General features: G+C 41.5%; 1 long non-coding RNA gene across 3 annotated transcripts; it reads left to right on the plus strand.

Annotated features, from left to right (window-relative positions):
- Positions 1 to 1,975: 1,975 nt before the first annotated feature.
- Positions 1,976 to 22,176, plus strand: LOC127009106 (uncharacterized). Of its 3 annotated transcripts, none has more exons than XR_007761598.1 (6): positions 1,976 to 2,087; positions 5,182 to 5,387; positions 5,911 to 6,027; positions 11,218 to 11,295; positions 11,686 to 11,738; positions 21,997 to 22,175. It is a non-coding gene; the product is annotated as an uncharacterized LOC127009106 (long non-coding RNA). The 3 variants fall into 3 exon arrangements; XR_007761599.1 differs by lacking the exon at positions 1,976 to 2,087 and adding an exon at positions 2,172 to 2,336 and having other exon boundaries at positions 21,997 to 22,176; XR_007761600.1 differs by lacking the exon at positions 1,976 to 2,087 and adding an exon at positions 2,735 to 2,755 and having other exon boundaries at positions 21,997 to 22,176.
- The last annotated feature ends 813 nt before the right edge of the window (positions 22,177 to 22,989 follow it).

The raw sequence follows: 22,989 nt of genomic DNA on the forward strand, positions 1-22,989 counted from the left end.
CAGGAACTATTAGATGTGGTAAATGAGTATGGGAGAGATTTTGGAGTGAAATATAGTAGTGAGAAAAGTCAGATAATGGTTGTGAATGGGGCAGAAGATGAGAGAAATAGGACCTGGAGGCTAGGAGACACAGAGCTAGGGCAAACAGATGCATACAAGTACCTGGGTGTATGGATGAGTCCGAGCGGATGTGAAAGGACAAAGAATGAGAAGATTAGCCTAGTTAATCAATGGGTGGGCCGTCTGGGAAGTGCGGCAAGAATGAGAGCATGTAAGTATGATGTGCTGAGAGAGGTGTGGAAGAGTGTAGCAGTGCCGAGTGTGATGTATGGGATGGAGGTGATTACATGGAGTGAGTTGGAAATGGATAAATTGGAAGTAGGGCAAAATAGGATCGGTAGGTTAGCCTTGAATGCACCAAGGTATGCAGCGGTGGAAGCATTGAGGGGTGATATGGGGTGGAGTACCTTTAGGGAAAGATTTAGGAAGGCTACCCTTAGATACAAAGTCAGACTGGAACGAATGGATGACGCGAGATTGGCACGGAAGGTTTACTTGTGGAGTGTGCATGAGAGCAAATGGATTAAAAACTGCATGAGAATGGTTGGTGACAGTGGTATGCGAGTCAGGTGGGTGAGCAGAGAGGAAGGGAGGCGTTTCTTTGAATGGAAGGTGACTGACAGAAATAGTGAGGGCCTAGAATGGAATGTGAGAAAGTGGAAGAAAGAGATAGACAGTGCAGTGAAAGGTGACGGTCTGAGGAGGTGGAAGCATGTGATGGAGCGAAAGACTACTTTGGAGTGGTACAGGGAAAAGGAAGCCCCGCAGTGTGTCAGCTGGTATGATGGAAGCCTGGGTGGTGATCTTCTCTTCCAAGCTCGCGCGCAGTGTATGAATGTGAATGCAAGAAACTACAGGTGGTCTGAGTCCCGCAGCAAAGTGTGTCAGATGTGTGACAGGGGTGTGGATGAAACTGTCGTGCATGTGATACTGGTGTGTGGGAGGTACCGGAGAGAAAGGACGGAGATGATGAGGGTGGCACTGAGTGAGATGGGCTGGGATGTGAATGGGAGGATTGCAAGGACAGAGAGGGAATGGATGCTGCTGCTGCTGGGACTGAGTGATGAAGCAAATGATAGAATTATAGAAGCCATGAAGAGTTTTCTGGAAAAGATGTGGTGTGCAAGAAATAGGGAATTGGAAGATTTGTAATGGATACTGCTTGTGTTGTTTTATTTTTACAGGGTGTGCCGATACGAAGGCCTGACTCTCCAACGGGTCACCTGTACAGCAAGAGCAAGAGCGAGAACGAATAATAATGATTCCAAGGCCTTACCGCTGTTATTAAGGCCCCGGCAGGACTTAATTGGGGTTTACTAATGACAGGACACGCGATAAAAGGGCAAAGGTGCAGTTAAATAGAGTAATTAATGTTTCCGAGGTGAAACTAAAACTATTTATGTCAGCGATAATATACCTAAGCACTGCAAAAAAAGCCCTATTAATTAAACATTTCGACCCTATCTCTAAATAAATCTAGTTATTGGAGCGGAGAAGACAGTTCCAGGGTCATTTAATTCAAGTACGAGAATCTATTGAGGTGGTAGGAATCATCTCGCAGCCCAAAAATAGCTCGCAAAGGGGGCTTGAAACTGATTAATTTTCAATATATCACTCACTGCTATCGTTTAACTGTCCCTTTGCGACTTCAATACACTGCAAATACATCAGATAAACACTTAAAATCAGTAGAAGGCTTTAAAACAAACACATAGGAGATTACATAGGAGGAACTACTCTGAGCTGATACTCACTCCTGAGGTTTGGGCAATCTAAACGCTTATATATAGATCACAGGTGGTTAAAGAGACATAAATCAAGGCAAATTAAGACGTTTTTTGCTGTCTTTACCCCATTGGACATGTGTAATGGGTAGTGACGCGACTTATTTCCCCGAAGAGGTATTTCTCGCACACACCTGGAGGCTGGAAGTCACAATGTCATCCGTGAAGGGAGTCGGCTCTTATATTTTTGTGTCTTTTGAAGCGAATTATCCTGTTGCCGAAGGAGCCATGGATCTGGAAACGGTAAATAGTCCCTTGTGATTGTTTTGGGTGGGTGAGGGCAGTGAATTAAGGCTTGTAATAGGTGGAAATAGGGAAAATGTATCGGTGGGGGGAGAGGTGGATTTAAATGGCCGCCGTGGTCGTTCAGAAGTTCATCGTTTTTTACTGATTTCCAGTAAAGTAGAGTACGTAGCGGCACGGGGCTTGAGGGGCATGGCGACACGTGCATTGCATTCCTGTGTGTGAAGTTGGAGAGCGGGATATAAGCCGGTAAGGTCAGAAAGGTCAAGTATATAACTGGCTTGGGGTGTCCGGCTCCATAGACGACCTTAATTATTAATGACCTCCAAGACCTTCGGGCACTATGATAGGGAGAACTGAGATGAATGACCTAATTTATGGGGTCTAATGAGGTGTGAGTGTCTTAAATATTGAATTATGGGCGTTTAGCGGTGAGGTCATAAGGGCGTAACCGGCGGATGGAGCGAACCATATGTGACGTATTATCTCAGTTATCAATGACACCTAAGAACTTTGAACACTATGAGAGGGAGAACTAAGCTGAATGACCTAATGTATGGGGTCAAATGAGGTGTGATTGTCTTAGATATTGAATTATGGGCGTTTAGCGGTGAGGTCATAAGGGCGTAACCGGCGGATGGGAGCGAACCATACGTGACCTTATATCCGTGAGTTTTGACCACTGTAAGATGCCTGGGTACTCCTATATTAAGGATTAGGGTGTATTAGTGTTGTATTATTGCAGATATGAGGTGTGGGTTGTGTTACTCAGGAAATATTGAAGGTTAACGTGAGCTAGAAGTGTTTTAAGGGTGACTCGTCTAGCGGGCGGGGTGAATTTTACGAATTTTTCAGATTTATTTATTTCAGTGTTATTTCTCTTGATTTTTTTGCGTTTTCATCGTCATGGTTGTGATTTCATGTGTGTTTGAGGTGGTATTGATGGTGATTGTGGTGATATTAGGTGATGCATGTGGTGGTGATGACCCGGGGTGGTGAACCTGTTAACTCTAAGGGGGAATATGTAGGTTAGCGTTGTTGCCTTGACCACATGTGCTTACCCTAGACCATCGGGTGTCATTCTAGAGTTATACATGCTCCTGGTACTGTGAAGGCTGGCATGAACCTATATTTTGGCTGTCAATAATTACTTTGCTCTCACAGGAGGTTAAGGTTAAAATCTAAGTTTAATCCAAGGTTAGGATAACTTAGCGATGACCAGTATCTTATCCTAGACCTGGGGGCTTCGTGGTGCAGTGGTTAGCAGTTAGCACACTCGGCTCACAACCGAGAGAGCCTGGGTTCGATTCCCGGGCAGAGTGGGAAAATTTGTGAGGCTTTTCCGATACCCTATGCCCCTGTCCACCCAGCAGTGTACCAGGTATTAATTGGGGGTTGTGTCCTGTCTCCTGGGATCTGTTCCCTTCTATAATTCCTTCCCCTTCTGTCTCTCTCCGGCATATGACCACAGATGTTGCGCCGACTAAATGAAATTTTCCAACTTTTTTATCCTAGACCATCGGGTGTTATTCTAGAGGTCTGCTCATGGTACCGTGAGGGCCGGAATTGACCTATTTTGTCTGTCAATTTTTATCTTGCTCTCACAGGAGGCTACGTTAAAATCTAAGTTTAATCCAAGGTTAGGATAACTTAGTGCTGACCGGGCATTTTTTTTGTTAATGTTTCTGATATTTTTCAGTCCTTGAATATATAAATAAGTGTGAAGTGATGAGACTTGGGTGTTTTTTCTGGAATAACACCCACTTGTTTAGGATATATAGGCAGGATAGGCCTCCCACAGCACTGCCGTTGATGTCACTGGCGGGAGAGGTGGCTACGGTCATCTCCATACTCCCCGCCTCTTAAAATACTGTCTGGGGGTGCAACACAGTATATATTTGTTTTATTTCATTGTGGTAGTAGAGCGCACGGCAGGTATGGTTAACCCAGTAGCTGTGGGGATCATGTTTCTTAACTCGGTAGCAGCGACACATCAAATTTGTGGCTTTACCGTGTAGCAGTGATGGGCCAAAACTGTGTCTTTACCGTGTAGCAGAGAAGGGCAAAATTTGTGGCTTTACTATGTAGCAGCGAGGCGCCAAACCTGTGTCTTTACCATATAGCAGCGACGGGCCAAATTTGTGGCTTAACCGTGTAGCAGCGACGGGCAAAATTTGTGGCTTTACCGTGTAGCAGCGACGGGCCAAATTTGTGGCTTTACCGTGTAGCAGTGATGGGCCAAATTTGTGCCATGATATAAACCCCCCAAAATAGATGATACATAATCTGATCACAAATGCTTTATATATAAGATGCAATGGTTTGTGAGGGTGATTTTTTCCATTTTCTCGCTTGGAGGACCATTAAGAAACATGATCCCTGCTGCTACCACTGGGTTAAAGGCCCTTCCCTCTAAGCGAGAAAAATGAGAAAAAAATCATCACTCACACAAACCACTTCATAATATATATCAATTCATTTGTGATGAGTTTATGCATCATCCATTTATTTTTTATTTTTTTTTACGTCTTGGCCTATTGCACCGGTAGGCTTCTTCCCGGTGGATCCTGATGGTCGGTGGTGGGGTTTATATCCTTCTTAATATATCAAGTTACATATCATGGCAAGAATTTGGCCCGTCGCTGGTACACTGTAAAGCCACAAATTTGGGCCCTTGTTACTACCAGGTTAAGTTAGGTCTTGTTAGGATAGCTCAGCAAGTTTGGGCAGGTTAGGATAGCTTAGATTTAATTCTCTAAATATATGGTCTTGGGGGGGACACACCTGGAGATGTATTTCTGTTTATTTTGTGTTTTGACAGTGGCTTGCTAAGACTAGCTTAGTTTCATTAAAGTTTGGTTAGGTTAGGATAGCTTAGATTTAATTCTCTAAATATATGGTCTTGGGGGGACACACCTGGAGATACATTTCTGTTTATATTGTGTTTTGTCAGTGGCTTGCTAAGGCTAGATTAGTTTCATTAAAGTTTGGTTAGGTTAGGATGACTTAGATTTAATTCTCTTTATATATAGTCTGGGATGACACATTGAGGCATATGTCTTTACTTTTTTGCACATTTGACGTCGGAACACAGGCTGGCTGGCTGAGTGGTTAGCGTGCCGGTCCTGCGTTCGCTGCGTCATAGATGATGAGGGTTTGAATCCACCGCTGCCACAGACTACCTGTCCTGAAGACCACCACCATCATCCTGGACTGTATGGGACTGTCCAAGGGAAAGCTAGATGGGGCCGCTATAAACACTTGCCGGCTTGGGCCCACCACCAGGCCCAGCCAAGGGAGGTAAGGAAAAAAAGTATGGCTAGGTTTGAATAAGTTTTAGGTTAGAATAGCTTAGTATTAAATTATCTTGTAATTATTATTATTGTCATTATTATCATTCCTATTACGTGTAATATTATCCAGCTTGTAAGGGACTGTATGCATATACAAATACACTGTATTGCCAAGAAACAAGAGGAATTAACTAAATGATAAATATAAGTGAATCTCGTTATTGAGGACCAGGAGACAGATTTTGTGTTGGAAGTCAGTAAATATAAGAGGCTGAGTACAACAGTCTGGCAATGTTGGCACTGCCTCAAAGTATAGGCCTGGCTGTATGTATAGAGTTATGAGGGGAGAGAGAGAGAGAGAGAGGGAGGGTAGAGGAAGAAAAGTATGTAAAAAAAACAAATATGAGAGAGAGAGTATCAATTAATTATCTTATATTATACAGCCCTTGATAGAGAGAGAGATTTTATAATATATTATCCCATGCTGTCTTTCCCAGTACAAGACTTTGAGAGTGGACACATATTTGCAGGTTGGTGTAGCAGTGCCGGGAGGTGCCATAACACAGGGCACTCCTCACCTCAACAACAGTCTCTTCACCGACAAGTAATTCTTCACCAACAAGCTTTTCAGCAGCTTGGAGAAATAGGTAAGCTTTCTCTACTCATTTCCTGCCCTGCCTTCATTACCCCCGCCAGAAGCCCCCAAAGGGTGAACCCGTTATATTGAGCTGTAAAATGTTCAGCTCACTTAGTAACCCAGTGTGTTGTAAAATGTTCAGTACATCCCCTTGCTTAGAGGGAAAGGCCTTTTAACCCCGTGGTTGTAGCAGCAGGGATCATGTTTCTTTATGGTCCCTCTAAGCGAGAAAAATGAGAAAAAATCACCCTCACACAAACCATGTCATAATACATATCAAAGCATTTGTGATCAGTATCATCTATTTTTGGGAGTTTAAATCATGGCACAAATTTGGCCCTTCGCTGCTACACGGTAAAGCCACAAATTTGGCCCGTTGCTGCTGCACGGTAAAGCCACAAATTTGGCCCGTAGATGCTACACGGTAAAGTCATAAATTTGGCCCGTTGCTGCTACACGGTAAAGCCACAAATTTGGCCCGTTGCTGCTACACGGTAAAGCCACAAATTTGGCCCGTTGCTGCTACACGGTAAATCCGCAAATTTGGCCTGTCACTGCTACACAGTAAAGCCACAAATTTGGCCCGTCACTGCTACACAGTAAAGCCACAAATTTGGCCCGTCACTGCTACACAGTAAAGCCACAAATTTGGCCCGTCATTGCTTCACGGTAAAGCCACAAATTTGGCCTGTCACTGCTACACAGTAAAGCCACAAATTTGACCTGTCACTGCTACACGGTAAAGCCACAAATTTGACCTGTCACTGCTACACGGTAAAGCCACAAATTTGACCTGTCACTGCTACACGGTAAAGCCACAAATTTGACCTGTCACTGCTACACGGTAAAGCCACAAATTTGGCCCATCGCTGCTACACAGTAAAGCCACAAATTTGACCTGTCACTGCTACACGGTAAAGCCACAAATTTGGCCCGTCGCTGCTATTGGGTTAATACATTAGTAGGTCATGGAAACAACAAAAACACACGTTCTCATTTTTATTTAAATTTGTTCTTCACCTGCGTCAGCCACCGTCTGCCCTCACCCCGCGCTCCCGTCACCGGCTGCTGCCTCCACCTCCGCCACTCCACCTCACTTGCCTCCTTCCTCTTCCTCAGACTACCCATGCTATTGGTGACAAAGATAACTCCTTAAACCTGGTAGCAGCGATGGGCCAAATTTGTGGCTTTACCGTGTAGCAGCGACGGGCCAAATTTGTGGCTTTACTGTGTACCAGCGATGGGCCAAATTTGTACCATGATATAAATCCCCCCAAATAGATGATACATAATATGATCACAAATGCTTTGATATATATTGTGAAATGGTTTGTGTGAGGGGTGATTTTTTCTCATGGTGGTTGGTGGTGAGTAATGTGGTTATGTGGGTGGCCCTGCGTAAGTCTAGGTGAGTAGGGTAGTAGTAGCCTAGTATAGTAAAATCACTGAGAGCTGATGCCTACATATATATATATATATATATATATATATATATATATATATATATATATATATATATATATATATATATATATATATATATATATATAATATATATACAGGAAATCCCCTGATATACTGAAAGCTCGATGTACGAAAATTCGGATATACTGAAAGTGAAAATATAGGACAATTTTCGGTTCACGAAAGACATGCTTCAGATATACTGAAAAGTAATGACAGTTTCCGCCCACTGTTTCGCATCGATGTCAATCTCGGACGCCGCGCGCCGTCAACAGCCTCACGCACACTCGCTCACTCGTGTTTTTTATCTGCCTCCATCATGGCTCCCAAGCGCCCAGTCCTGATATGGACAGGAGTTTTAAAGTGCGTAGCTCTGTAAAAGGAGCCATACGGTGCTACGAGGAGCTCTTGAGGTCCAAGCAAATGGAAAAGAAGCAGCAGAGAATCACAGCTTATTTCAAGCCAGCTTTAGCCCCACAGCCATCAGCAGCAGCACCACCAAGCAGTGATTAGGCAGCAAGTGTCCATGTCCAGTCCCCTCCACTTCAACGCTCATCACTTAGCGTTGCCAGTTTGTGAACCCCTTGCTTCACTGAATCCGAAACACATCCCAGCCAGCGTGAGGAAACGTGAGGGTGATGGAGGGTTGGGGGGCTTGGAGTGAAAGTGGTGTACTGTTTGGCACGTGTTTCGGGCACGAGAGTCGAAACTGGCCTTTCACAGCTTGGGAAGTAAACATTGGCAATGTTAAGTGATGAGTTGTAGTGACGAGTTAGAGGGGATTGTCCTAACATATGTAATGCATTTCTATAACAGTAAAGGAACAGGAAATGGTAATTGTTTTTAATTATTTATGAGCCTTGCGTTTCATTGTATTGTGAGTAGTAAATTGCTTTTAAGCATAGTTATATTTAACTTTTTTTTTTTTTTTTTTTTTTTTTTTGCTGGCGCTGGTCCCTAACCCCCCTATTTATTAACAATCCTATGGGGGAAATGGCTTCGAAATAAGAAAAAACGATAAACGAAAGGTTTTTTCAGTACCTAACCCTTTGGTATATATATATATATATATATATATATATATATATATATATATATATATATATATATATATATATATATATATATATATATATATATATATATATATATATATATATATATATATATATATATTTATATATGTAGTGGGTATTGGGTATATCACACACACACACACACACACACACACACACACACACACACACACACACGTCAATATGGTCACTGGGCACAGCATGGTGAGCTCTCTTCCTCTCCTTGCCAGTCTCACTGGTTATTTGTTTTCCTGAGACAGATTTATTTACGATAATGACCATTTTTTAGTAAGTATTAAACTGTTTGCATGGAGAAAATAAGGAGAAAGAAAAGGTGTGAAATATGCACTTTAAATTTGGTATTGGCCAGCAGCCTCATCAGTGGCTGTCAGCCAGTGAGGAACAAGGAAAACTGACACGCTCTCCCTGTGGAAGGTGCTTCTCCTCAGCCAATCCATTTTAGTAGTATTGGGAATGAGGAGGCGCAACAGAGGTGAGCGGGGGAGGACAGGTCGACTGGTGTTCAGTAAAATTGTAAGATACGAATACCCTACGACGTGACGTGTTATATTAAGTGTTAGCAGTACTACATTATCAGCTGTAATTGCAGGAAGGTGGGTGGTGAGTTATGCGCATAGCTGGGCGTTATCGCGATACTTTATCGCTGATAACAAAATCGGGTTGTCGGCCATCCGCTGCTTATTTAAATATATATCGGTATCTTCGTTATTTTTGTAACCAAACTAGTGGTAATCGCTACTTTTTTTCCGCCTCAGAAAAAAAAAAACGTTGTCTCCTCCTACTGCATGCGTGGTCTGGTGCCCGGTATTTTATGAAAAAACTTGGGGGTATGAATTATCTTTGGCGAAGAGATTTTGTACTTAGATCATCAACATTAAAATACTAGGTTATTTTTTTACGTTAGACTCAAAAATCAATATATCAAAGAGAAAAATCATTTAACTTTGCCCCCAAAATGATTATTCACTGCCTCAAATTTGATATTCCATATTCGTTTGTGAGCGTGCCATGATATTGAAGGCACCCGGTGTTGTGTTATTTGGTGTCCCATCGTCAAAAGCTGGCGCTTGTGTTAACAAACACTGGTCTCGTGAACTGCGATGTTCAGACCAGTAAGCATAGACCTGTACAGTATCACAAAGCTTTTAACACATCAGGGCAGTTGCTGGAAGGCTGAATCAGACATACAGTACAACCATCTTCGCTGTTTCTAGAACGACACTCTGTACATATAAATACAACTCGTAGAGTGTCGATCTAGAAACATCGGGATGGTGGTAGTGGTACTGTATGTCTGATTCAGCCTTCCAGCAACTCTAAATTACGGTTAAAAAGCTTTGTGAGACTGTTCAGGTTCACGCTTGCTGGTCTGAGCATGCGCAGTTCACGAGAGACCACTGTTTGTCGGTGGGGACGCCAAATAACACAACACCGGTTCAGGCGTTTCTAGTATTACCGTCCATATGTACATGTCAACGTGTGGTTTTCAGATTTTGTAAGTTTTTAAAAATACAGATAATGAAAATATGAATTCATCTATGTTTTTTATTTGAAATATCAATATAGTATCGTTTTCGCCTATCGGACTTATCGCTAGCTAGTATCGGAATTGTGGATTAATATCGGGTGTCGGTTATCGCCTATATTTGTGTTTCCAGTTAACGAATATCGGTTATCACCGATAAGGTTTTCGATTATCAGTTATCGGTTATCGGGAATAAGGTTTTCTGTTATCGTGCCCTGCTATGGTTATGCGAGCCAGGGTGGGCACCTGCTGGAGGCTAGGTGGTATGGGTGATAGGTTTAGTAGGGTTGAGTAAACGTGAGAATTACAATAACATTAATCCTCATGATTCCCTGGTAGCACGTGTATAATTTGTTTAATATTATTAGGTAGTATTAATGGTTTATATGGATCATGTGTCCCTCGTTCAGTAAAAATAGTAGTAGTTGCTAATAGGCACACCTAACACAACCAAAATATGGGCTACACACTTGGCGCAGGGACTGTTTTGGGGTGTCATTGAAGGTAACGGGCTCAAGAGTGGCCTATCCAGATATTTTGTTTTTTATTTATTGATGATCCACGAGACATCCTAGAGTTAAATCAAAGTATGTGTTTATCTTTGTATTCATTCCTACACACACTGGTAATATTTCTGTGGGGTCTGATTCACTTATTAGAGTGAAATTCTATTGTGAAAAGCAGCCACAAATTCGTGTCACTGGTGAAAATGAAACTAATAATTTAAATTTTGCCACCATGAAATATATACAAATAGATAAATATGAGTGACTTCACCTGCTTTGCACAGTAAAAATATGCTATTTCAGGCATCTGACACCCTTAAAACTCCTCTGGCCTCGGAGCTTCAGCCTCGACATTGTGGTTAGGTCATTACATACTCAAATCAGGACTAGGTTTTGGGAGACAGGTCAGGTCATTTTGTAGACTTGTGATACTGGGCTAGACTGCACTGGGTACACCACACGCTGAAGTTGCACCCAATTTATAATGATATTTTGGAGCAGTGAGTGATGGGCTTTGTTTTTTTTTTTTGGTTTTTTTTTTCCCAACTGTAAAAACAAAAAGTATGTTGATGTTTACACAGTTAATTGACACCAAACTTGATTTGCAGACACTACCAAACGAAGAAGAGGAGGAGGAGGAGGAGGAGGACTGGGAAGAAGACGAGGAACACAGGAGGAACCCATTGGTGAGTGTTAATTAATTTTTTCTAAAATGGTTAACGAGCAGTCAAGGAATTTTGATGATAATGAGGGAAAGTTTGCAGCCAGGAACACCTTGGTACTGCAAACACACACACACACACACACACACACACACACACACACACACATCAACTGGAATGTTTTCAAGATGCCCTAATACCACAATGTTGTTTTAAATTTGTAAGTTTGGGCAGGAAAATGTTTAAAACTATGACCCTGTGTCCTGGGAAGGTTCTGACCCCGACCCTCTGGTGGTAGTGGCTGTGTGGAAGGAAGGAAGGAAGGAAGGGTTCAAAGTTGAAAGGAATTTATATTTATATGTAAAATGTATCTTAAGGTTTACACAGAGCAATGACTCCTTACTTGAATTACAGAGAGAACAAGAAGAAGAAGAAGAAGAAGAAGAGGAGGACACAGGAATTCCTTGGTAAGTGTTAATCTATTTTCCTCTATTTCTTTTCCATTTATCAATATTTTCCTTGTTTCTTTGTTTTCCTGTCTTCATTTTCTTTCTGTAATGGATTGTTCTGAGGAAGGAAGGAAGGAAGGAGGGAGGGAGAGGAAAGGAAGGAAGGAAGGAAGGAGCAATGGGAAGGAAGGAGGGAGGGAGGGATGAAGGAAGGAAGGGAAAGAATGGAAGGAAGGAGGGAGAGAAAGAAGGAATGAAGGAGGGAGGGAGGAAGGAAAAAGATAGGAAGGAAAGCGAAGGAGAGAAGGAAGGAACAGAGAGAGAAAAGAACAAGTGAATAACAGAAAGAACAGTAATGAAGGAAGAAAGGAAGGGAGGGAAGGAAGGAAAGAAGCTCAGTAAGAATGTATCAGTTTGTAAGAACACAAACACAAATCAATTTTTTTTACTAAACACAGAAATAGCAATTAAAAGGTCAAGGAGAGGTCAGGGGAGAGAGGTCACCTTCCTTCACTATGTATGTATGTAGGAGGGGAAGGGAAGGAAGGAAGGAAAGAGGGAAGGGAGGGAGAGGAAGGAATGGAGGAAAGGATGGAATGAAGGGAGGCAAGGAATAAAGGAGGGAGGGAGGGGAAGGAAGGAAGGAAGGAGGGAGGGAAAGAGGGAGAGAAAATGAATGTAGGACTATCTTGTGCGTCAGTCAGTTGTTGGCAATGTCAGCCATTTCTTTCCCACATTCAAGATTGGTTACTCCAAGAAAAAAAATTCCAAGACGTGTCGGACACAGGCGTAAGTAACCACAAGGTGTTGTATTTGCCGACGCTTTACGGTTAATATTACGCGCCCATGACCCAGCCCAGCCTGAGACAGCCTTGGTGTGGGCAGACCACCGCTCATGTTCAATCATTGTGTGGGCGCTGAAATGAACCCAGTCAGAGTGGGGTACGCTGTCCACCAATTGAATCCCATGTCCGCCATACCCGAGAAATGTCCTCCGCAGTGCCCCCAAAAGTGAAGGTTTTTATATAGCAGTGCGGTGTAATACTACTAACAGAGCTTTTCATGGGTGGCTTTCCTGTTCCAGGTGCAGAAGTCTTGTGAAACTGTCAGCAGGGTCACATTAAACTCTAGCAGATGAACCTGACTCAGTAAAGGTGGTATATCAGGCATCAGGCAACAACAGCATGAGGAAATAATGCAATAAGAATATCCAGGAGAGCTCCACAGTGACCACAACAGTGTAGCTTTGTAGGAGTCTGGGGCATTTCCAGGGCTAGTTTTGTGGCTCTGGTGGTAGTGTGACCCTTCCTTGTACATACCATGAACCTACAGATACACATAATTGACAAGGCTGGTTAGAATGTAGTCTGGATGTTGACGGCTTAATATTCTTGAGGTTATGGCAGTGTTTATTGGGGAAAGACAGCATCAGGGCTTGTGCCAGTCATGAAGGGGGTTTTCATGGGAGGTTTTCATGTTTGATGCAGAGGTCGTGTAGAACTATCACCAGGGTAGTCAAGAAAGAGAGAGAGAGAGCAATAATCCAAACAGTCATCCAAAAACCCCAATACAGTGACATCTCTCATGTATGGATCACTCCAATGAGGGAGGAAACTGGAGGGAAGGGAGGGAGGGATATTTGTAGGCTGGAGGAAAGGAAAGGATAGTAAAGAAAAACAACTTGTATCATCAGTTCTTCTCAAGTGAGTCAATAGTTCTTAAAGCAAGGACACACTACATGCTGTTTGGAACAGGAAAATTGTTACCAGTTTTTAAACGTTGTTTTTAACATGGCGTGCGTGGTAAGTGTTATATTTAATGTTTAAGGCGCGAACTGCTATCTCACGTCAGGTCCGGTGTACCATTGCCTGCTTTCTCCAGTTGATTGAAGTGGTTGCGAGATAACACGATAGCCTTTTAGTTGGCCGAGCGGTAGCCGTTATAAGTTCACTTTAGTTCACTTTAGTTCTCTCTCTCAGGTTAATAAAAATACCAAATGTATTTTAACTATGTTAACAGTTGTATACAAAGTTTACAGTTTACGTGAGCGAGTCGCACGCACACCAGAGCCAGTCACACCAAGGAGCCCGGGGCCGGCGAGCACCACTCGCCCGCCTGCTGCCCGCTGTCTTCTCTCGCCTTCTCCCGTGTCTTCGCGTTGCTTGCTCGTTTTATTTGCTTGTTAGATCGTCCGGGAGGGTGTGGGTTCCGGTTGATGACGGCTGATGAAAGTCATCATTTGCTGATTCTTGCGTTAGCTCAGCATGTGTTCCCACGGCCATCAGCTCTGACGTGTTCCATAACATCCTGGCAAAGGCACTGAGCCTGTGCTTAGACACACAGCCACACACTCACATGTACATTATAATATACACATAACAAAATAATGTGAACAGTTATTGTTTTCTGCAAGATATGGAAATGGAGCCAGTGTTTGTGTTTGCATGTAAGAATGAAAACTGTTATTGAGGGCATTGGAAGATTGAATAACCTTGCAGGGAAGTGTTTCATCACACCGTACAGCCACTCAACCAGCAACGTTGAGGCCAGAATTTTATATTAATACCTCAGCACAATATTGTCCTTGTCACGGCACGGTGCAAAGCTGAGCCTGTCTTGTCCTGAACCTTGACTTACAGGCTTGGGGTGTGTGGGGCCGGGAAGATGTGCCGTGGGCTCAACCCCCCTCCCCCCCCCAAGCGACTCCCCCTGACCAGGGAGGGAGGGGATACAATTACTTCAAATTACATTGAATACATATGAAGTTGTTTTAATATGAATACAAATACCTTCTTGTCATAATTGGGTTTAGCAGTGTTGTAAAGTTATCTAAGATCAGGGAGGGAATACAAGTGTTGTGGATTACAATACCAATACAGTACTTCAAATTACAGTGAATAGAAATACTGTTTTGATATGAATGAATACACCTTCTTGGCATAACAGCAGTGTTCTAAAGATGTACAAGGTAGTGTAGCTCATAACCCTGTACTCAACACAGTGCTAACAAGAAGGCTGTTTTGATATGAATGAATACACCTTGGCATAACAGCAGTGTTCTAATGATGTACAAGGTAGTGTAGCTCATAACCCTGTACTCAACACAGTGCTAACAAGAAGGCTGTTTTGATATGAATGAATACACCTTCTTGGCATAACAGCAGTGTTCTAAAGATGTACAAGAGCTCATAACCCTGTACTCAACACAGTGCTAACAAGAAGGCTGTTTTGATATGAATGAATACACTGTCTTGGCATAACAGCAGCAGTGTTGTAAAGATGTACAAGAGCTCATAACCCTGTACTCAACACAGTGCTAACAAGTCCCCCGGGAGGCTGTGTGGACTTGTAATGCCTGCTATTACAGATGATAGATTTTGAAGTGTTCCTCAGATAATTATTTGCACAATACAAATACTTTTCCCTTGTATTCCAATCACAATGAGAATGCTTTGATTTCTATCAATAGTTATACCAATACAAACACACCCAAATATGGTATTCCAGTGTATTTGAATAGGAATGGGGGTGGAGGCGGCCTTGGCCCTGAACTGTCAAGCCGCTCAAGTGTCATTTCCCTCATTGTTAAGGTGGTGGGCAGCTGTCAGGTGCTTGTCAGGCCAGGCTCGTCAGGTCACCTGCTGTGTGGAGCGATGACTCGTGTTCAGGTGAGGCCACTCACTGGCAGCACTGTTGATGAAGACCCGTCACAGCCGAGGCATTCATGTGCAGGGAAACAGTTCACAGGGAGAGAGAAACACTGCTGTACAAGATGTTAATTAAAAGTGGGAATACTACTATGAGCTATGTTAGTACAGTAGAGCCCCATTTAGCGTGAGAATTAGGTGGATGAACGCGGTCGCGCTAACTAAATTCGCGCTAATTGAATAAAGTAACCAATATGAAAAAAAGTTATTTGGTGCACACGTGGGTCTGACTTTTGGGTTTGATAATTACTCAAAATACGCAGTCATCAGTTATGGATGGTGACTCTTGCGGCCCAAGGTGTCGGCAAGTGGGTGTGACAAGAGTTCGGCCCCAGCAAAGGTTCGGTGGGCAGGGTGTGGGCGTGTGTGGGCGTGTTCGCCAGGCCGACATCACACCCGTTATTATCGAGCGTGTCACGGTGACGGTGGCCACACAATCAATAGTGACACCTTGCTAACTGAGGCTTTCGCGTTAATTAATGTTTCTCTTGGTAGATGGTGGCTCGTACTAATTGCGGTTCACGCTAATTGATCTCGCGCTAAGTGGGGCTCTACTGTAGTTATGTTAGTGCAGTATTGGTATACAAGAATACCATAGTACTAGTGTTTGTTAGATAAACATGCAGGTAGCAAAGAAATATCGCTGAATTAGCGCTGGGATGAGCTTACAAAATATCCAAGTTGGTGTTTGTTTGCATTTAGTGTGTGGGAAAATATACCAGTAGAGTACTTGCAAAACCTCCATCCATGGCTATGATCTGCCCATGAAAACCTCTGTGGCCTTGGGAAACACATGTAATGACACATTGAAGGAGATGGAGAGATGGTACCTTATTTCTGTGTGCTAAAATGGTACCATGAAGGCAGCCTGCACACACACACACAATGTCTGGGGCCCTCACATGCATGGACTTCATCTCATATAATCTTGTGGGCCTGTACTTCAGTTGCTTCCACTATAATCCATGTAATTTCCTCTAAAATCTATGTAATTTCCTTTAAAATCCATGTCTTTTCCATTCCCAAACTGGGGCCCATAAAGCAGACTGAAGGAGCCCATAGTTCAAGGTTAGTTTAAGTCTTGAACTAACCTTAACCTATGGTGCCCTTCATTCTGCTATATGGTCCCCAGTTTGGGAACCAGTGGATAGAAGGATAGATAGATAAAGGGTGATAGATAGTTATAAATAGATAGTTTTTTGTGTGTTTGCAGGGGTCACTGTTCCTTAATGGCACAGAGGAAGGGTCACACCGCCACCAGGCTCTTAAAACTACCACTGGAAATGCACTAAATTCCTAGAAAAAGTGTGTCAGATATGTGTTTTTTGGCTTCACGGCACAGACCTATGGTCATACTACCATCTCCAGTGTCTTAAAACTATCCTTGGAAATGCCCCTAAACTCCCTTGAAAGCCTTGTCAAATGTTTTCTTTAGGTTCACGGTACATAGGAAGGGTCAGGCTATCACCAGGGTCATTAAACTAGCCCTGGAAATGACCCTCATAACCCCTATGAAAGCCTTGTCAATTGTGCATTTTTTTAGGTTCACGGCATATAGGAAGGGTTAAGCTATGACCAGGGTCATAAAACTACCCCAGGAAATGCAGAAAACTCCCTTGAAAGTCTTGTTAAAAATGTGTTTCTCAGGTTCATGGTACAGAGGGAGGGTCAGACTACAACCAGGGTCCTGTTACCCCTGAAATGCCATAAACTCCCACGAAAACCTTCTCCAATGTGTGTTGTGACGGTCCTAGTACAGAAGTAGGGTCGAACCCCCCCCCGGGTCACAAAACTACCCCTTGAAATGCCCTAAACTCCCTTGAAAGCCTTGTCAATTGTGCATTTATTTCTTTAGGTTCCTGGTACAGAGGAAGGGTCGAACTCCACCAGGGTCACAAACTACCCCTGAAATGCCCTAAACTCCCTTGAAAGCCTTGTCAATTGTGCATTTATTTCTTTAGGTTCCTGGTACAGAGGAAGGGTCGAACTCCCACCAGGGTCACAAACTACCCCTGAAATGCCCTAAACTCCCTTGAAAGCCTTGTCAATTGTGCATTTATTTCTTTAGGTTCCTGGTACAGAGGAAGGGTCGAACTTCCACCAGGGTCACAAACTACCCTGGAAATGCCCTAAACTCCCTTGAAAGCCTTGTCAATTGTGCATTTATTTCTTTAGGTTCCTGGTACAGAGGAAGGGTCGAACTCCCACCAGGGTCACAAAACTACCCCTGGAAATGCCCTAAACTCCCTTGAAAGCCTTGTCAATTGTGCATTTATTTCTTTAGGTTCCTGGTACAGAGGAAGGGTCGAACTCCCACCAGGGTCACAAAACTACCCCTGGAAATGCCCTAAACTCCCTTGAAAGCCTTGTCAATTGTGCATTTATTTCTTTAGGTTCCTGGTACAGAGGAAGGGTCGAACTCCCACCAGGCTCACAAAACTACCCCTGGAAATGCCTCCAACAACCCCTATGAATGCCTTGTCAAATGTGTGTTTCTTTAGGTTCACGGCACATAGGAAGGGTCAAGCTACCACCAGGGTCATAAAACTAGTCTTGGAAATGCCTCCCACAACCCCTATGAAAGCCTTGTCAAATGTGTGTGTTTGGGCAGTGAAATGTTTAGGAATAATGTGTTGGGATCAGAGAAAGGGATAGGATGAAGGGACAGCTTGGGATAATGTTTGGTATTATGGAAGTAGGAGAGAGAGAGAGAGAGAGAGAGAGAGAGAGAGAGAGAGAGAGAGAGAGAGAGAGAAAACATGGCAGGCTTTTTGATAAGTTTTCCTTTCTATAAAAAGTTTTAAAGTAACGGAGAAGGCTTTTTGTGGGTCATTATTTTCCCTTTTTGTGTGAAGTTTGGGTCATGGGATTGTACGGAATTTTGCTGGTAATATTTTTCTACCTTTTTCTCTACCATTCAGTTACTGTGTGTGGCAGATGGTTGACATTCGGTAGGCTGGTAGATGGGTCCTTTGACTATGTTCAGATGAATTTTGGTTGATTGTGGTGGTCAGAATAGAGAGTCATGCATTAAGTGTGGGTTTCAGGATGGTAAAGAATTTTTTGTAATATTTTCTGAACCTTTTTCTCTACCATTCTGTTACTGTGTGCGGCAGATGGTTGATGTTCGGTAGGCTGGTAGATCGATCCTTTGGCTAGGTTGGGATGAATTTTGGTTGATCTCGGTTGATTGTGGTGGTCAGAATAGAGAAAGAGAGAGTTCAATAATCCAAACAGTCATCCAAGAAGCACATCACTGCCCCATTTACATCGCTCCAGTCAGGGAGGGAATGGAGGGATATTTGGAGGCTGGAGGAGAGGGAGGATTTAAGATAGACTGAAGGAGAGGGAGGAAAAATAGAGAGAACTTGGGACAAAATGAAGTAAAAATTCTAGTTAGTCAGCTCCCTCTCTCTCTCTGAAGCCTGAGTATATACAGTTAAAGAAGGGTCACTCTACGGGCAGTATAATAATCATGTGTTTACCTTTGAATACATGTCGTAATAACCACTAAAACACACCATGAAATACCTCCTGTTCCCTCTCACTGAAGCCTTAGTATATGCTGTCAACAAAGGCTCATATTGTGGCCAGTATAATGTTTACCATTCAAAACGCTGTAATAACCAATAAATTACACTGTGAAATAATGTCAAATTTCCGCTGTACATTCACCATTCCTTTCTCTAGTAGTTTGACGTACCATGCAATCGGTTGTCCCTGTATGGAAATGTGACGTCTTCCTGAAAATTGCTCACTTAACATTATCAGTATCACGGCTCTCCCTAACCTGGCAGCTTTGACCTTCCTCTTCAATCTGCCGCAAACTTGGTGTCTCTACGTCATGTGGTGTGTGTGTTATGACGTTTCGAAGTGCAGTGATGTTAGGCTGTCAGTAGGTCTTCGTTCTGAGGGCTGCATAGGTTGTGCTTAGCTTGGTGTGGCTAATGTCTCTCCATCCACTCAATTTGGTAATTTTTTATCAAATTTGATCATTTTTTGCAAACTACAATATTACGTAGGAAACCGCGAGGACTGAAAAATGTCACCTGCCCAAGCGCACACCTTTGACAGGGCCTTCACAGGAGTTGTGGGCATTTCCAGGGCTAGTTTGATGACCCTGGTGGTAGTTTAACCCTTCTACAGGGGACTTCATGGTGCAGTGGTTAGCACACTCGGCTCACAACCGAGAGAGCCCTGGTTCGATTCCCGGGCGGAGTGGAAAAATTTGGGCGGCTTTTCCGATACCCTACGCCCCTGTCCATCCAGCAGTGAATGGGTACCAGGTATTAATTGGGGGTTGTGTCCCGTCTCCTGGGATCTGTTCCCTTCTCATATAATTCCTTCCCCTCCTGTCCCTCTTCGGCATATGACCACAGATGTTGAGCCGACTAAATGAAATTTTCCAACTTTTTTATCCTAGACCATCGGGTGTTATTCTAGAGGTCTGCTCATGGTACCGTGAGGGCCGGAATTGAGCTATTTTGTCTGTCAATTTTTATCTTGCTCTCACAGGAGGTTACGTTAAAATCTAAGTTTAATCCAAGGTTAGGATAACTTATTGCTGACCGGGGATTTTTTTTGCGGTAAACTGACAGGGCTTTCATAGGAGTTGTGGGCATTTCCAGGGGTAGTTTTATGACCCTGGTTGTAGCAAGACCTTTCCTCTTTACCATGAACCTATAAAACAAGTCAAAAGAACCCAATTAATCTCCTTTACGGCCTTTGGGAGTAGCTGATGTGAGGAGCGGAAATGTCCGAGGCTCACATTCTTGAAAAAGCCATCCCGAGAGACTTGTATTTAAGGCTTCCGTAGGAGGTTTGGGCATTTCCAGGGGTAGTTTTATGACCCTGGTGATAGATTAACCCTTCCTATGTACCATGAACCTTCAAAACCACTCAATTAGAACCCGATTGATCTCCTTTTTGGCATCTGACAGTCACATTCTTAAAAATATTGTTCCAAGCACACACATTTGACAGGCTTTTGTAGGAGTTGTGAGAATTTCCAGGGGCAGTTTGATGACCCAGGTGGTAGTTTTAACTTTCTCCTTACCATGAATCTTAAAACAAGACTCGTGAGAACTTGATTGATCTCCTTATTGACCTTTGCAAATAGCTGACGTGAGGGGCGGAAGGGTCTGCTAAGCATCATAGATCTTAGGAAGGAAAGTTTGAGACGTACCTTGAATCAGCTCCTTGACGCTAGTAGACTCCATGGCTGGCGTTCCTTCCTCCTTGTCTTCCTCAAATTCCAGACTTTCCTCCTCTGTGATGTACCTTTCTCTCTCTCTCTCAGTTCTAATCATTCCTTCTTTATCTAGTTTTATTTATATATATCCTCATCGTCAGTTTTACTTCCCTTTACTTGCCTTAATCTCTCTCTTCTCCTCCTCACTTTCCTCCTCTCATACGTACATCCTTCTCGGTAAATCCTTTTCACTGTATCGTATATATAGTTCCATTATTTGCTTGTTTCCCTCCCTCCTCATCTCTTAACGTATAAACGAGGCTTACGGCAGAGAAATCCTAAGGCACGATGACCTATTCTTACGTATACTAGAGTACGTTCACACACTGAGAACAGATTACGAGACTTCCAGCCCTCCGCTCATCCTATGCAAGGTTTATTTTCCCTTGCAAGTAACTATATCTTGTTCTTCCTTTCCCCCCTTGCTAACTAGAACATAATTATTGTTATATTGCTCGTCATGATGTACGTTACAAGGGAAAGTGACCCTCCGTCTGCCCCATAAAAGTTGAGCTTCCATTTTGATTCGTCCCTCGTTCATCCTTGGAGGGGTAGTCTGTCTTTCCCAGTGCAAATTAGAGTTAAATTGCTATGTTATGATACTAATTGCAAGGGGAAAGAGACCCTTCGCACAATTTACACAAGGGTCGCCATTCCTAATGTCACCTCACTTCTCTGCCGTACGCCTCAAATATTTTAGTCTGTGATATGTTATCTGCTTTCTCTTTGTCTAAGGTATTATGTCATAGTAATAATCTCATGTCTGTCTGATTTTCTTCTTGGTTGTATATCTAAGGTCTCGTCTTCCTCGTCTTTGAGTTCTCATCTTTTAGAGTACTTGTTTCCACGTCTTTTATTTCATATGTTATTATTGTCTCTTAATTTCCATTGCTTTTTCAATGACTTTTGAGCTCTTTATGTATACAATCTCTCCTCTTGTTAGTTCCCTTCGTTGTCTTCTCTTATATCTTGTTTCCAATTCATATATAATTCTTTTTATATTATAAGTTTTTTTTTCTGTATGAAAATTAGTTCCTCCCTTTAATATATATAGAATTAGCTTTTAAAAAAGATCAAAGCAATTAGATATATCAGCTTACAGCTCAAAAACATCACTTAAGTCAATTATACCTAAAAAAGTGTCCGGGGATTAGCTAAATGGGTTTGGGGCAAGATAAAGTCATAGGTGTAGCCTTTAACTTTATTTATAAGACTTCATAGTACAGATACAGTTCACATCTTCTGTGACTGGCTTACAGAACAGGTAGAAAAGTACAAGTCATCAGAGTTGACTAACACGACTTCCTTCCCTCGGCAGAATTGAATGGCTGGCGTCTCGGTCTGCCTGCCTGCCTGCGGGACACCGCACACTCTGGAAGAAGAAAGAACAACCAAGATGTCAAGTTCCTGCATAATCAGCCTCTTAGTGAAGGAAATGTGCTCTATTTATTTAATAAATGATTGACAAAAAAATAATTTTGTATTCATTTTAGAAAAATTATATGGCTCACTTTTTGCATATGTTGCAATACTATGCAATAAGTATATCATGCAATATATATATATATATATATATATATATATATATATATATATATATATATATATATATATATATATATATATATATATATATTGCATGATATTGCATATATATATATATATATATATATATATATATATATATATATATATATATATATATATATATATATATATATATATATATATATTGCATATATATATATATATATATATATATATATATATATATATATATATATATATATATATATATATATATATATATATATATATATATATATATATATATATATATATATATATATATATATATATATATATATATATATATATATATATATATATATATATATATATATATATATATATATATATATATATATATATATATATATATATATATATATATATATATATATATATATATATATATATATATATATATATATATATATATATATATATATATATATATATATATATATTGCATACTATGCAATAATATACTTATTGCAATAAATATATATATATATATATATATATATATATATATATATATATATATATATATATATATATATATATTGCAATACTATGCAATAAGTATATCATGCAATAAGTTAGCAATAAATATGCCCTAAATATATATATATATATATATATATATATATATATATATATATATATATATATATATATATATATATATATATATATATATTGCAATACTATGCAATAAGTATATCATGCAATATATATATATATA

The sequence above is a fragment of the Eriocheir sinensis genome, chromosome 39 (genome assembly GCF_024679095.1).
Source record: "Eriocheir sinensis breed Jianghai 21 chromosome 39, ASM2467909v1, whole genome shotgun sequence".
Classification (NCBI taxonomy): domain Eukaryota; kingdom Metazoa; phylum Arthropoda; class Malacostraca; order Decapoda; family Varunidae; genus Eriocheir; species Eriocheir sinensis.